The sequence below is a fragment of the Marmota flaviventris genome, chromosome X, assembly GCF_047511675.1.
Source record: "Marmota flaviventris isolate mMarFla1 chromosome X, mMarFla1.hap1, whole genome shotgun sequence".
Taxonomy (NCBI): domain Eukaryota; kingdom Metazoa; phylum Chordata; class Mammalia; order Rodentia; family Sciuridae; genus Marmota; species Marmota flaviventris.
This window is the reverse complement of record NC_092518.1, coordinates 83653157-83668427: the sequence shown is the minus strand read 5'-3', so window position 1 is coordinate 83668427 and position 15271 is coordinate 83653157.

Below are 15271 nucleotides of genomic sequence, written 5' to 3'. Positions count from 1 at the left end.
GTAAGACATAACTCTGATTTCACTGTATGCATACTTTAATAAAAAATATAAATGGTAATACTGGTGGAGGTGGTGGTACTGATGAGAAAGGAATATTTTTGCAACATTACAAATTAGAATAATGTGTATATTACAATAGTTAAATAGATTATCTTGTTCAGTTGAAGATTCAGATTACATAATCAAAATGGCCATTATTCTGAAACACAATCCTTTTATTTACTTCTTTATTTCTTAAGAGTATTTCAGTTTATCTTGCTACTAAATTTATAAAAGGTAACTTATAAAAAGAACATGTATGATATCTGAAAGTTACAAATAAGTTAAAATATATGTTTTTGGTTGAGTTTCAACATTGCAATACATCAATTTTCTATAAAATAATATACATTTTTAGTGGTAGAATAGGTATGTATGTTCCTTTTAAGATGCTGCTTTCTTTTTAGCTATTTTTGTCAATTTTTAGAGACACCCATCCCAGTTTCTTTCATTTTCACACGAATAATAGTCTAATATTCAGATCAAAACTTGAGACAAAAGATCATTCTACAACCCAAAATATAATTCAATAAGCTCCAGCATAATTGGTCAAGATTTCAAACATAAGAGCTTTCTATGCATTGATTACTGCACATTTTCTGCAATAATTTATCCAATTTGTTTGATCAATTACAGGACACATTTATTTGAATGAAGTACTTACATCATCAAATCAATATAGAGCCATGTTCCTACATTAAGTACCATTTTAAAAGTATGATTGAATTTCCATAGAAATGAATTGATGTAATAGATTTCTTTGCTGTTTGAATTAGAAATAAAAATAAGAAACAAGGAAATACAAGTTTGCTTTGTTTTATTGTTAGAATTTGATCTGTTTCTCTTCTTAAGGGCTCATTAGCCAGGAAATTTGATATCAGGTAGTTTTCAAAAGCAAAGTGTAAATTTAACAGGTATTAGTTCTTGATATTTCCCACCAAATAGGTCACAAAAACATATTGTTTACATTCAGAGACTAATATGAGTCTGGATATTTTTGATATTAATATCACCAAATGGGTATAATTCCAAGAAAGAATATGTAATTGATGAAAATTATTAAAACAAATAAGCATATATAAAATTGAATTCTGAAAATTCTTTTACCCAAGTAGCTTTTTAAATTATAATCTGTTACAAAGTTTAGGAAGGTTGTAGCCCTAGAATATCAAAACTGCTAAGGTGGGAACTGGCAAGTCTAAAATCTATGCAGCAGGTCAGAAAGGTGGAAACTCAGGCTGGATTTTTAGGTTAGCATTCAGACAGAATATTTTTCCCATTGTCACCTCAGTTATTGTTCTTAAGACCTTCACTTGATCGTAGGAGGCCTACCCATCTTGTTAAGGATAATCTCTTTTATTTAAAGTTAATTGCTAGTACATGTTAATATCTTCAATATAGCTTTACAATAACACCTGGACTAAAGTTTGGCAAAGTAACTATGCACCATAACCTAGCCAAAAGGACACATGATATTCACCATCATCGAATTATATAAATAAAATAGATCATTGATTGCCTTTATTTTTAAAATGTAAGTTATTATCAGTACATTGTGTAAGTACTACATCAATTACAATCTGAAATAAACATATGTAAAAATGGCACATTAGAGAATTGAACAGTATTAGTCTATTATCATTTAGATATGAAATATCCCCCAAAGCTCATGAGTGAGACAATGCAATAAAGTTGAGAGGTAAAGTGACTGAGTTATGATAGCCTTAATCTGATTAGTTCACTGAACCCCTGATAGGGATTAACTGGATGATAACTTTAGGCAAGATGTGCCTGCAGGAGATGGGTCATTGGGGATTTGCCTTTGGGATATATATTTTGTCAATAGTGAGGGAATTCTCTCTCTGTGTCCTGGTGTGATATTTGGGAGCCACACTCCTCCACCACACTCTTTCACCTTAGTCTCAAAGCAATGGAGCCACTGGTCTATGAGCTGAGACCTCTAAAACTGTGAACCATAAAATAAACTTTTCCTCCTATAAAATTGTTCTTGTTAGGTCATTTGGTCAGAGTAGTGACAAAGCTGATTAAAACATATGCTAAGTGATTACATTGTGGATTGCTTAATAATTAAGCCTGTAAATAGAAGTGATTAATTTTCAGATCACAATACAAAATAGTTATCAATATCCCTCCTGGAATCAAATTGATAGATTAACATATATTTATGTAACTTCTTTTAATCACATATAATGCCTCTGAAGTATAAGGTTATTCTAATTTTGATAAAGCTCCCTACCCAAACTATTTTTCTTGGTTTTAAAATAATATAATTAAGAATTTTTTTTCAGAGAATAATATAATAGTTTGGCCAGTGATTGTTTCTCAAGTTTATTTCAGAATTAATATTACATAATATGACAAGAGATTATAACTATATTTTCTAAAAGACAAACAAGGAAAATATTTAATTAATGTACTCTCCAGAAATTTTTTTGATATCTACAAATTTAAAGCATAAAGATTCATTTGATTTGTGTTGCAACAAAATTTCACATGCAGGATGGTTTTAATTGTTGTAATTATTCTTGACATTTCTTGAAAGGGTTTTGATATAGGAATTCTTACAATTGATTATGTATATATTATGACACATTATTTATTTTTGAAACTTTTTGTTCTTTTTTATTTATACATGATAGTGGAATCTATTCTGACATATTTATACAAACATGGAATATATCTTATTGGAATCAGGATCCTAGTCTTGTGGATGTACATGATGTTGAGACTAACAGTGGTGTATTTATATATATATATATATATATATATATATATATATATATATATATATATATATATATATATGGTGGTGTATTCCTATATGTATATAGGAAAGTTATATCTATTTTACAGAAATTTTGCAATTTGGGAGTTCTTCAAAAATTTTTTTTTTAAAGATTTTCCTCCAGATAAAATAAGTAGGATCTTGAATTCAGCTGTCTGCTCAGGAATCATAAAAGTAAGATTGATTTTGATGATATTTATTAAACTTATCTGTTGGTCTTCAAATATGGCTAGTCCCCCAACAATGGATTAAGATCTGAAATAAAGGAACACATTTATTTCATTCATGAAAATAAGCCTAAGAAGTATTTTATGATACCATCACAGTAAAACTCTACTTTATGAGATTAGCTCATCAATGCAGGAAAGAAATTCTAGGGAATATATTTTGGCAGATTAGTTTTGGTTCATTTATACCTGTTACTTTTGAGAAATAGAGTAGAAATTAAAAACGAATCACCAAAATGTATTTCAGAGTTGCAGTTCTATAAACCCAGTAATGTTTTAATTCTTATAAAAATTAGGAGGTAATACATGACTTAGCAGTTTGTTATATATTAAAAATCTTGTTAAATGGTTGAATTTCTGAATGTTTTTGAAAAGAAATATACAGATAAATTTTGTATGCATACTTTTGACAAGTATTATATCAACAAAGTACCTTTTTGGTAAATAAAATTTTAAATAATATTATTTATTGAAATATCAACAGATCATAATCTCTTTTGCTCCTTATTACCAGAGATTAATAACCCCTCTTATTATCTGTAATTCCACCCATTTTGTTAAAGAATTGACATCTAAAATTAATATCCAGCTGCATAAAGAGATTGTAATATCATGGCCCATGCATGATATTATTATCAAAGGATTTCACATATATTCTTTTATATATTTCTATCACAATTCTTCCTATTTTGCTTTCAGTTTTTCAAAACTTTGTTCTCTTTCCAAATACTATTCATTTAGTTCCAGGTTTCTCAAATTTGTGTTTTTAACTCAACCACTGAAGGTCTTCCTAGGACACAGATTGATACAGCCCACTTGAAGTGGAGACCCTCCTTAAGCGTGGGTACTACCATCCAATAGCATAGCAATCATGATCCCTCTTGTTCTGGTGCTTCACCTCTGGGACTGCATAGCTACTGGTTCTCCCAGATCCCAAGCCTTCAGTCATCCATTGTGAACTATCTAGATTCTGGTTGTATAAGCCAACATTGTAAATCCATGTGTGAAATAACATACAACATATCTCTCTTGACATGTAAGAAACAATTCACTTCTAGCAATTGTTCTGCAAATGACATATTTTTATTCTTCTTTATGGCTGACTAAAACACCATTTTGTGTGTGTGTGTGTGTAATGTTTTATTTATCTATTCATCTTTTTTTTTTTTCTCTTGATGGACACCTAGACCAGTTTCATAGCGTGACTATGTTTCTCTGGCTTGTCATTGTTTGTCTTGTGGGAAGGGGGCAGCTAAGAAATACCACAATGATCTGGGGGTGTGGCTCTATATCAGAGCACTTGCCTGGAATAAATGAGATCTTGTGTTCAATCCTTCACACTGGGAAAAAAAAAAAACAAAAAAAAAACATCTAAGCTACTGTTTTCTGAAGATACAATTTTCATCCTTAAATACACACTGGGGATTCTTATGTAAAGATTTTAAAACTAATAATGTCTTGATTTATCCCCCAAAGTTTTTGAGTTAATGTCAATGGGTTGTACCTTGGCATTGAAAGTTTTGAAGTTCCTCAAGTGATTCTGATATGCAGACAACAGTGAGAACTTTTTCCCCCCAAATACATAGAGTTAACAACTAACTCCCCTTAGCAACAGAGGGAATGACAATGGAATAAACACCATTTTTTTAAGAGAAACTCTTCCTGGAAATATTCACATACTCCTAGAAATATTCAATCAAATGATTAGATATGATCTATGGAGTCATTTAAGTTTTGAAGTTGAAAATACTCTTCTTATTTCATGCAATAAGTTTTGGAGGTCATCATCTTTTTAGAGTAAGTAAAGGAAATACAAGATTAAAAAGAAATCACAATTATGTTGACAAAAATCCTGCTACTCTGATCGGAACAATCGATCTTCATTCAAAGTAGCTGGTAACCACTTACAAACTGTAGTGTCCATCAACAATAATCTATAAAGAAGAATTTTCAGATTCTTGTAGAACCTGTTATTGCTAGGCATTTAATAGGAGATAAAGATTACCATACAGAACATGTAGAAGACAAGTTTGAACATATTTGAATAGACTAAGGAAATGATTCTCAATTGAGGGAGATTTGGTCTCCTTGGGGATATTGGAAAATTTCTAGAGATATATTTGATTGTCATACTCACTGGAGGGGAGAAGAGGGTCTGGGAAGTGAAGAGGGTTTTTTGCATCTAGTGGATAGATGCCAATGATAATGCTGAATATTGTACAACTTACCTTAAACATTATTAATCCCAAAATGTTAATAGTGAACAAATTTTGGTCTAAGGACTCTGACTCAAAAAATAATTATTTGAATTTATCCATAAAATACTGAATAATTTACAGCTTTTTTTGTTTTAATTAGTTACACATGACAGTACAATGATCCTGACATATCATACATTTGAATCAGATGGGATATAATTTCTCATTTTTCTGAGTGTACAGGTTGCAGAATTGATTTGGTCATGCAGTCATGTATATACCAACAGCAATAATAATGTCTATTTTATTCTGCTGCCCTTCTTCCCCCCTTTCTCCTCCCCTCCCCTCCCATCACTTCTCTCTACCCAATATAATGTGACTCACTTCTTTTTTTCCCCTCATATCTTCATACCTGTATTCTGAATAAAAAAGGTTCTCCTTCCTTTTTCCATGCAATTCCCATTTTCCCTCCATTTCTCTCCTACCTCTCTTCCCTATATAGAGGTAATTTTCTTCTCATGCTCTTCCTACCTACCTTTTGAGTCACCTCCCTTATATCAGATATTCAGCATTTTATTTTATTTTACAGCTTTTATTTTATTTTATATTTGGTGATGCTGAGGATTGAACCACAGGCCTTGTGCAAGAGAGGCCAGCACTCTACCTACTGAGCTATATCCCCAGCCCCAATTTACAGTTTTAAAGAATATTTTGCTCTTTGATATGAAGCATCACTAGAAAACAAAACGCAGATCAATTAATATGACTAATTTAAAAATAAAGTTCGGAAAACTGTCAGGAAACGTTTTGGTTCCTAAAACTGTGGTATGTTCTAAGAATTTCTATTTTTTTTTTGTTGTTGTTATGAAATTGGCAGTACAAGTATAAATAATGAGTCACAACTTTTTGTTATAATAATACAAAATGGCAGACATCAACCAAATATTTGAATAATTCTATAATATGAATGTTACCACTATTTTGTCCAATAAAACACCAGCTTTTCTAGTGAATAAGGAAATTACCTAATCTCTCATTTATCTCAGAACATTCTAATAGGAAATTCTTGTAATTCTAGAAGACTTCCTTTTATTTGATCAGACATAATAGAAATGCAAGTTTATCCTTCTGATTATGTGAGCTCAAAACAGTATGTTGTGGAAATTAAGGCTCTTGGGAGAGAAATAATGGAGAGTCTCTTCTCAGTACAAGGAATATACTATTTCTGAATCTCTCTTTGAATTAATCTATATAAATGCATGGTAACTCAGATGTCCTCTTCTCCACTATCTTCCTGCTTTCTCAAATTATTTGGTTTGTAATTTTTAACCAGAAAAATGTCAAAAAACGTTTTCACCTGGAATTACTTTTTTCAGGCAAGTTACAGATTCCTAAAATTAAGAGTTTTCTTTCTTTTTAGAGAGAGAAAGAGAGAGAATTTTAATATTTATTTTTTTAGTTATCGGCGGAGACAACATCTTTGTTTGTATGTGGTGCTGAGGATCGAAAACGGGCCGCATGCATGCCAGGCAGGCGTGCTACAGCTTGAGCCACATCCCCAGCCCCTAAAATTAAGAGTTTATAATAAAAAAGCTGACACAACCTTAACTTTAGTTCTGTGACTAGCACCACTATAATAAATCGTCATCAGTCTTCCATATCTGTCACAAGTTCAGTAAATGAAAATCTTAGAATGTAAAACTAAAAACCTGCAATAATGCAACATAGGCTGGTAAACTGGATTAAAAAAAAACAGATCCAACAATATGCTGCCTCAGGAGACTCATCTGATTGGAAAAGACATACACAGGCTGAAGGTGAAAGGTTGAGAAAAAATCATACCACCCACATGGTCCTCGGAAGCAAGCAGGGGTGGCCATCCTCATATCGAATAAAATTGACTTCAAGGCTAAGTTAGTCAAAAGGGATAAAGAAGGACACTATATACTGTTAAAGGGAACCATTCACCAACAAGACATAACAATTATCAATATTCATGCACCAAACAATGGTGCTGCTACATTCATAAAACAAACTCTCCTCAAGTTCAAGAGTCAAATAGACCACAATACAATAATTATGGGTGATTTCAACACACATCTCTCACAATTGGACAGATCTTTCAAAGAAAAGTTGAATAAAGAAACTATAGAACTCAATAACACAATTAATAACTCAATTAATAACCTAGACTTAGCCAACATATATAGAATATAACAACCATCATCAAGCGGATATACTTTTTTCTCAGCAGCACATGGAACCTTCTCAAAAATAGAACATAGATTATGCCATAGAGCAACTCTTAGAAATTATAAAGGTGTGGAGATAATACCATGCATCTTATATGACCATAATGGAATCAAACTGGAAATCAATGATAAAAGAAGGTAAGAAAAATCCCACATCACTTGGAAAATAAAAAATATGTTACTGAATGATCAATGGGTTACAGAAGACATAAAGGAGGAAATCAAAAAATTCGTAGAGATAAATGAAAATACAGACACAACATATTGGACTCTATGGGACACAATGAAAGCAGTTCTAAGAGGGAAATTCATTGACTGGAGTTCATTCCTCAAAAAAAGAAAAAAAAAACAACAAATAAATGATCTCACACTTCATCTCAAAATCCTAGAAAAAGAAGAAAAAAACAACAGCAAATGTAGCAGAAGGCAAGAAATAAATAAAATCAGAGCTTAAATCAATGAAATTGAAACAAAAGAAACAATTTAAAAAATTGACAAAACTAAAAGTTGGTTCTTTGAAAAAATAAATAAGATAGACAGATCCTTAGCCATGCTAATGAAGAGAAGAAGAGAGAGAACTCAAATTACTAGCATTCAGGATGAAAAAGGCAATATCACAACAGACACTACAGAAATACAGAAGAGAATTAGAAATTATTTTGAAACCTTGTATTCCAATAAAATAGAAGATAGTGGAGACATCGATAAATTTCTTAAGTCATGATTTTCCCAGATTGAGTCAGGAGGATACACACAACTTAAACAGACCATATCAATGGAGAAAATAGAAGAAGCTATCAAAAGACTACCAACCAAGAAAAGCCCAGGACAAGATGGGTATAGCAGAGTTTTACAAAACCTTTAAAGAAGAACTAATACCAATACTGTTCAAGTTATTTCAGGAAATAGAAAAAGAGGGAGCTCTTCCAAATTCATTCTAAGAGGCCAACATCACCCTGATTCTGAAACCAGACAAGGACACTTCAAAGAAAGAAAACTACAGACCAATATCTCTAATGAACTTAGATGCAAAAATCCTCAATAAATTTCTGGCAAATTGGATACAAAAACATATCAAAAAAATTGTGCACCATAATCAAGTAGGATTCATCCCTGGGATGCAAGTTTGGTTCAATATATGTAAATCAGTAAAGGTTATTCATCACATCAATAGACTTAAAGATAAGATCATCTCTATAGACGCAAAAAAAGCATTCGACAAAGTACAGCATCCCTTTATTTTCAAAACACTACAAAAACTAGGGATAACAGGAACTTACCTCAACATTGTAAAAGCTATTTATCCTAATCTCAGGCTAGCATCATTCTAAATGGAGAAAAATTGAAGGCATTCCCTCTAAAATCTGGAACAAGACATGGATGCCCTCTCTCACCACTTTTATTCAACATAGTTCTCGAAACACTGGCCAGAGCAATTGACAGATGAAAGAAATTAAAGGCATAAAGACAGGAAAAGAAGAACTTAAATTAGCACTATTTGTGGATGCTATACCTAGCAGACCCAAAATGTTCTACCAAGAAACTTCTAGAGCTTGTAAATGAATTCAGCAAAGTGGCAGGATATAAAATCAACACGCATAAATCCAAGGCATTCCTGTATGACAAATCCTCTGAAATGGAAATGAGGACAACCTCCCCATTCACAATATCCTCAAAAAAATAAAACACTTGGGAATCAACCTAATAAAAGAGGTGAAGGACTTATACAATGAAAACTATAGAACCCTAAAGAGAGAAATAGAAGAAGATCTTAGAAGATGGAAAGATATATCCTGTTCATGGATAGGCAGAAGTAACATCATTAAAATGGCGATATTACCAAAAGTACTCTATAGGTTTAATGCAATGCCAATCAAAATCCCATCGGCATTTCTCTTAGAAATAGATAAAGCAATCATGAAATTCATTAGGAAAAATAAGAGACCCAGAATAGCAAAAGCAATTCTAAGCAGGAAGTGTGAAACAGATAGTATAGCGATACCAGTCTTTAAACTATACTACAGAGCAATAGTAACAAAAACAGCATGGTACTGGTACCAAAACAGGCAGGTAGACCAATGGTACATAGAGGACACAGAGACCAATCCACAAAATTACAACTACCTTATATTAGACAAAGTTGCTAAAAGTATGCAATGGAGAAAGGATAGCATCTTCAACAAATGGTTCTGGGAAAACTGGAAATCCATATGCAGCAAAATGAAACTGAATCCCTTTCTCTCACCATGCACAAAAGTTAACTCAAAATGGATCAAGGAGCTAGGGATCAAACCAGAAACTCTGCATCTGATAGAAGAAAAAGTTGGCTCTAATCTCCATTTCTTGGGGTTGGGCTCCAAATTCCTTAATAGGACACCTATAGCACAAGAGTTAAAATCAAGAATCAACATATGGGACACACTCAAACTAAAAAGTTTTTTCTCTGCAAGAGAAACAATTAGAGAGGTAAGTAGGGAGCCTACATCCTGGGAACAAATTTTTACTCCTCACACTTCAGATAGAGCTCTAATATCCAGAGTATACAAAGAACTCAAAAAATTAAACAACAAGAAAACAAATAACCCAATCAACAAATGAGCCGAGGATCTGAACAGACACTTCTCAGAGAAGGATATACAATCAATCAACAAATACACGAAAAAATGCTCACCATCTCTAGCAATCAGAGAAATTCAAATTAAAACCACTCTGAGATACCATCTCACTCCAGTAAGAATGGCAGCCATTATGAAGTCAAACAACAAGTGCTGGGAGGATATGGGGAAAAGGGTACATTTGTACATTGCTGGTGGGACTGCTAATTGGTGCGGCCAATTTGGAAAGCAGTATGGAGATTCCTTGGAAAGCTGGGAATGGAACCACCATTCGACCCAGCTATTCCCCTTCATGGACTATTCCCCAAAGACCTAAAAAGAGCATACTATAGGGATACAGCTACATCGATGTTCATAGCAGCACAATTCACAATAGCTAGAATGTGGAACCAACCTAGATGCCCATAAATAGATGAATGGATAAAAAATGTGGAATTTGTACACAATGGAATATTTCTCAGCAGTAAAAAATGACAAAATCATGGCCTTTGCAGGGAAATGGATGGCATTAGAGCAGATTATTCTAAGTGAAGTTAGCCAATCCCTGAAAAACAAATGCCAAATGTCTTCTTTGATATAAGGAGCTTAGCTAAGAACAGAATAGGGAGGAAGAGCATGAGAAGAAGATTACCATTAAGCAGGAGCTAGAGGTGGGAGAGAAAGGGAGAGAGAAGGGGGATTGCATGGAAATGGAAGGAGATCCTCATTGTTATACAAAATTATATATAAGAAGATGTGAGGGGAAAGGGAAAAAAAGAGAGAAATGAACTACAGTAGATAGGGTAGAGAGAGATGATGGGAGGGGAGGGGAGGGGAGGGGTGATAGGAAGGGGATAGGAAAGGCAGCAGAATACAACAGACACTAGTATGGCAGTATGTAAAAACGTGGATGTATAACCAATGTGATTCTGCAATCTGTACATGTGGTAAAAATGGGAGTTCATAACCCACTTTAATCAAATGTATGAAATATGATATGTCAAGATCATGGTAATGTTTTGAGCAACCAAAAAAAAACCTGTGTAATTTTTATTCAGTTTCCCCTGAACTTGGACTGATGAAAGGATTGGATAAAAAGACAAATGAACACACAAATACAGGGAAAGCAGGACCTGGTGGGAACGCCAGCCTTGATGAGGTTTGATTGACACAAGAGCAGGCTCTGAACATTTATTACATAGGTTTAAATATCAAAAGAATTAATGTAGGGAGAATAGCCCAATTAAAATTTATCAGCTTGTGCCCATATCTCTTGCCTCAGGACAGCTGGTGTTGGAACCTAAGGCTATTGAATCAATAAATTCTGTGAGGCATAGAATCCCCTTTAAACTGTTGATGGAGCAGTTTCATTTGGAGCATTTACACCAAGAGTTCTCAAAAGGGCATTGCCTCTGCCTAAGGATCCTTCAAAGAAATCTGTAATTCATTCGCTGCTCCCACCAGTACATAACATTTTAAAAGATTTTTTTTTCATAAGTCAGTTCAGCACATCAAAACTAGTATTGTTATTTTAGCATGAAATCATATTATTCATGGACACACTCTTGTGGTAGTTTATTGAGTTACTTAAAAAAAGTTAAAATTTTATTTAGGAGTATCTGAAAATAGATATTCTGAACATATTACTCAGGATTCTATTTTAATATAAAATACTTGGAAGAAAAATTTATTAAAGTGTTTTATTATTATTTACAGTACATGGACCTTTTCTCACTTTAAGATGCTACGTATGGGGTATTTGACTAAATGTATTTTTACATTTTGGTAGTCACTCAATAAAAACCTAAAAAGAAACAAAATTACCTCTATGTTGATCATTCAGCAAAATACAAGGTAATTATAAACTTGTAATCCACACATTTATTTTTTTAAAAACACATTATGAGTAAACTAATTTAAAATTTTTCAAATGGCAGCAGGAATAATTGAACCTGTCTATTTTATTCATTAATTGAAAGCAATTTAGTTTATCACATTATAAATAATTAAAGCATTATGGAGTTTTATCATCCAAAATTTGACGTTCTTTTTTTACTAATTTACTCATCTTCTAGTTTGTTAATGAGGATAAAACTTTGGTATAATTACAAAAAGTTTTATAAATTTATGTATTCACATACAGATTAATGTATGCACATGCATACATGAGTATCTACATATGTGTCTACTAATTTGTATTTAAACATTTAGTTTTGCTATTTTCTTATATGATACTAACCTTATTTTTATGACAATTCGATTTTTTCACTTTACCCTAAGAATAAAACATCTTTTAATTTCAATACATGCAATCCTACCTATTAATTTTTAGTATTTTTACATAACAGAACTTTTTAACCATTTTCCCATAGTTGGACATTTATGTTATTTTAACTCTTCATTTTTACAGAAGTAATAGTACTGCAATAAAGGTGTTTGTACTTCATGTTTGGGTAAATTTTTGAATATCTCTCTACATTAAAAATCCATATAATGGTTTGGTTTAGCTGAAATATATACATATATTAACTTTGTTATATATATATTTTTTTCAAATTCCTCAACAGTGTCTGTATTTATTCACATGATAATTAATTATTTCCATTTATAAGTATTACACTGATTTCTCATCACCACAGAATTTGTTAACCTTCCAAAGATGAACAACACTAGGAAGAAAATCTTTTTTCATGAATCTACATGTGTGCATGGTAGGTGAGAGAGTCAATGTTAAAATGAGTTATTTTAAATCTGTCTAGTGAGAAAGACTGGATTGCAATGTTATGTGGAAAATGGAGACACAACCCTATGAGTATTTGGAATCTGGAAACATGAATTTATAAGAATTTAACGTCTAGTGGATTATAGTTTCATGACATTTCAAGTCATTATCATAGATATATAATTTCATTTTTTGGCATTCTACTGAAAGCAGAGCTGAGCCAATGAGTGGATTAAGGTGGTTTTAGAGGATGATAATACCAGGAATCCAAAGTGAGAATGTCAGAGGCTTAGAGAGAGAGAAGGGATATCCCTATATAGGGACATGTGAAAGTTTTTCCCAACTGTGTTAAACTGAAACTTAAACCTGCTAGACACCCTTGAAAGAGTCAAGGAGAATGCAGCTCATACTTTCCCACATATACTCTCATCAAAGTATCCTGAGAGTTTACTCTCTAGAATGTTAATCATTAGTCACTCCCCTATGGTATATGAAATCCTGTATGTCTCTCTCTCTCTCTCTCTCTCTCTCTCTCTCTCTCTCTCCAAAGCTGTATTTTCTTGCATGGTGTTGATTAAGCTTTTGGTTTTAATAAAATATTTGCGGCAAAAAAGCAGAATTATTGTGGGATTCACTTAGGTAAATTTATATATGTGCACAAGAAAATTATGCTACATTTATTCTACTGTATATCCTATTTTTATACCCCTCCCTTCCTTCCAGATGGGATTGAGACTTTAGGTAAAAACCCTAAGTGTAATGAGCATGGAAAAATTTAAAATCAGAGTTTCATCAGAGGTAATCTTTAAAGATGTGTCTGCTGCAGTTCCTACTTTATTCTTTCACTGAATTATTACACCATGAAGGTGAGAATATATATTTTCATCAATAATAATTACTCTTATTTGCAAATTTTCAAGTTACTCAGTAAAATATTTCTTAATATCTGGCCTGGCATGTGTCACACGCCTGGTATCCCAATGGCTCAGGAAGCTGAGGCAAGAGGATTGTGAGTTCAAAGCCAGTTTCACCAACTTAGCAAGGCAGTAAGCAACTCAGTAAGACCATCTCTCTAAATAAGAATACAAAAGAAAAAGGATGGTGATATGACTCAGTGGTTAGAAACCCCCTTTTCTGATTCAATTTCCACTACAAAAGAAAATAAATTCCTAATATTTAATGAGCTGAGAGATTTCTAGAATATACAATCAAAAACATTGAGTAAGGTGAACTGAAAATAGTAAATAACAAGGAATAAACCAAATGAACACTTGTTTTATTGTAGCATATCGAATGCTCATTTTTTAGTTGATTTAATTTTATATTTTTACACAGATGTAACACATCTGTTTTCATTTCTTTGGTTGTACATGATGTAGAGCTACACCATTCGTGCAATTATATTCATACATAGGGGTAATAATTTCCATATAATTCTACCATGTCCCCCCCCATACTCTCCCCTCCTCTCTCCTCCCTGCCATCTCTCGCCTTTTCTCAATCCAAAGTTCCTCCCTTGCTTCCTACCCATTATCTATCAGCATCCACTTACTACATAAAACATTGGGCCTTTTGGTTTGTTGGGATTGGCTTACTTTGATTAGCATTATATTATCCAAATCCGTCTATGTAGCCATAAATGCCATAATTTCATTCTTTTTTAAGGCTGAGTAGTATTCCATTGTGTATATATACCACAGTGTCTTTATCTATTCATCTGTTGAAGGGCAGCTAGGCTGTTTCCACAGTTTAGCTATTGTGAATTGAGCTGTCTTTAACATTGAAGTGGCTGCATCTTTATAGCATACTGATTCTAAGTCCTTTGGGCATAGGAGGAGTGGCATAACTGGATCAATTGGTGGTTCCATTCTAGGTTTTCTAAGGTATCTCCATACTGCTTTTCAAAGTGGTTGCACCATTTTGCAATCCCAGGAATGAATTAGTTTAACTTTTCCCACACATTCTTGCCAGTACTTATTGTCACTTGAGTTTTTGATAATCACCTTTCTGATTGGAGTGAGCTGAAATCTTATAATAGTTTGATTTGCATTTTTCTAATTGCTATAAATGTTAAACATTTTGTCATAAATTTGTTGATCAATTGTATTTCTTCTATGAAGTGTCTGCTCATTTCCTTAGCCCACTTATTGATTGGATTATTTGGTTTTGGGGTGTTTTGTGAGTTGTTTATATATTTTGGAATTTAGTGCTCCATCTAATGTGTGTGTGACAAAAATTTGCTCCCAAAATGTAAGATCTCTCTTCATCTCATTGATTGTTTCTATTGCTGAAAAGAAGCTTTTATTTTTGAATCCATCCCACTTATTGATTTTGATTTTACCTCTGTGCTTTAGGAATCTTGTTAAGGAAGTCTGGGCCTAAGCTGTCAATATGTAGATTTGGGCCTGCTTTTTTTCCCTATTAGGTGCAAGT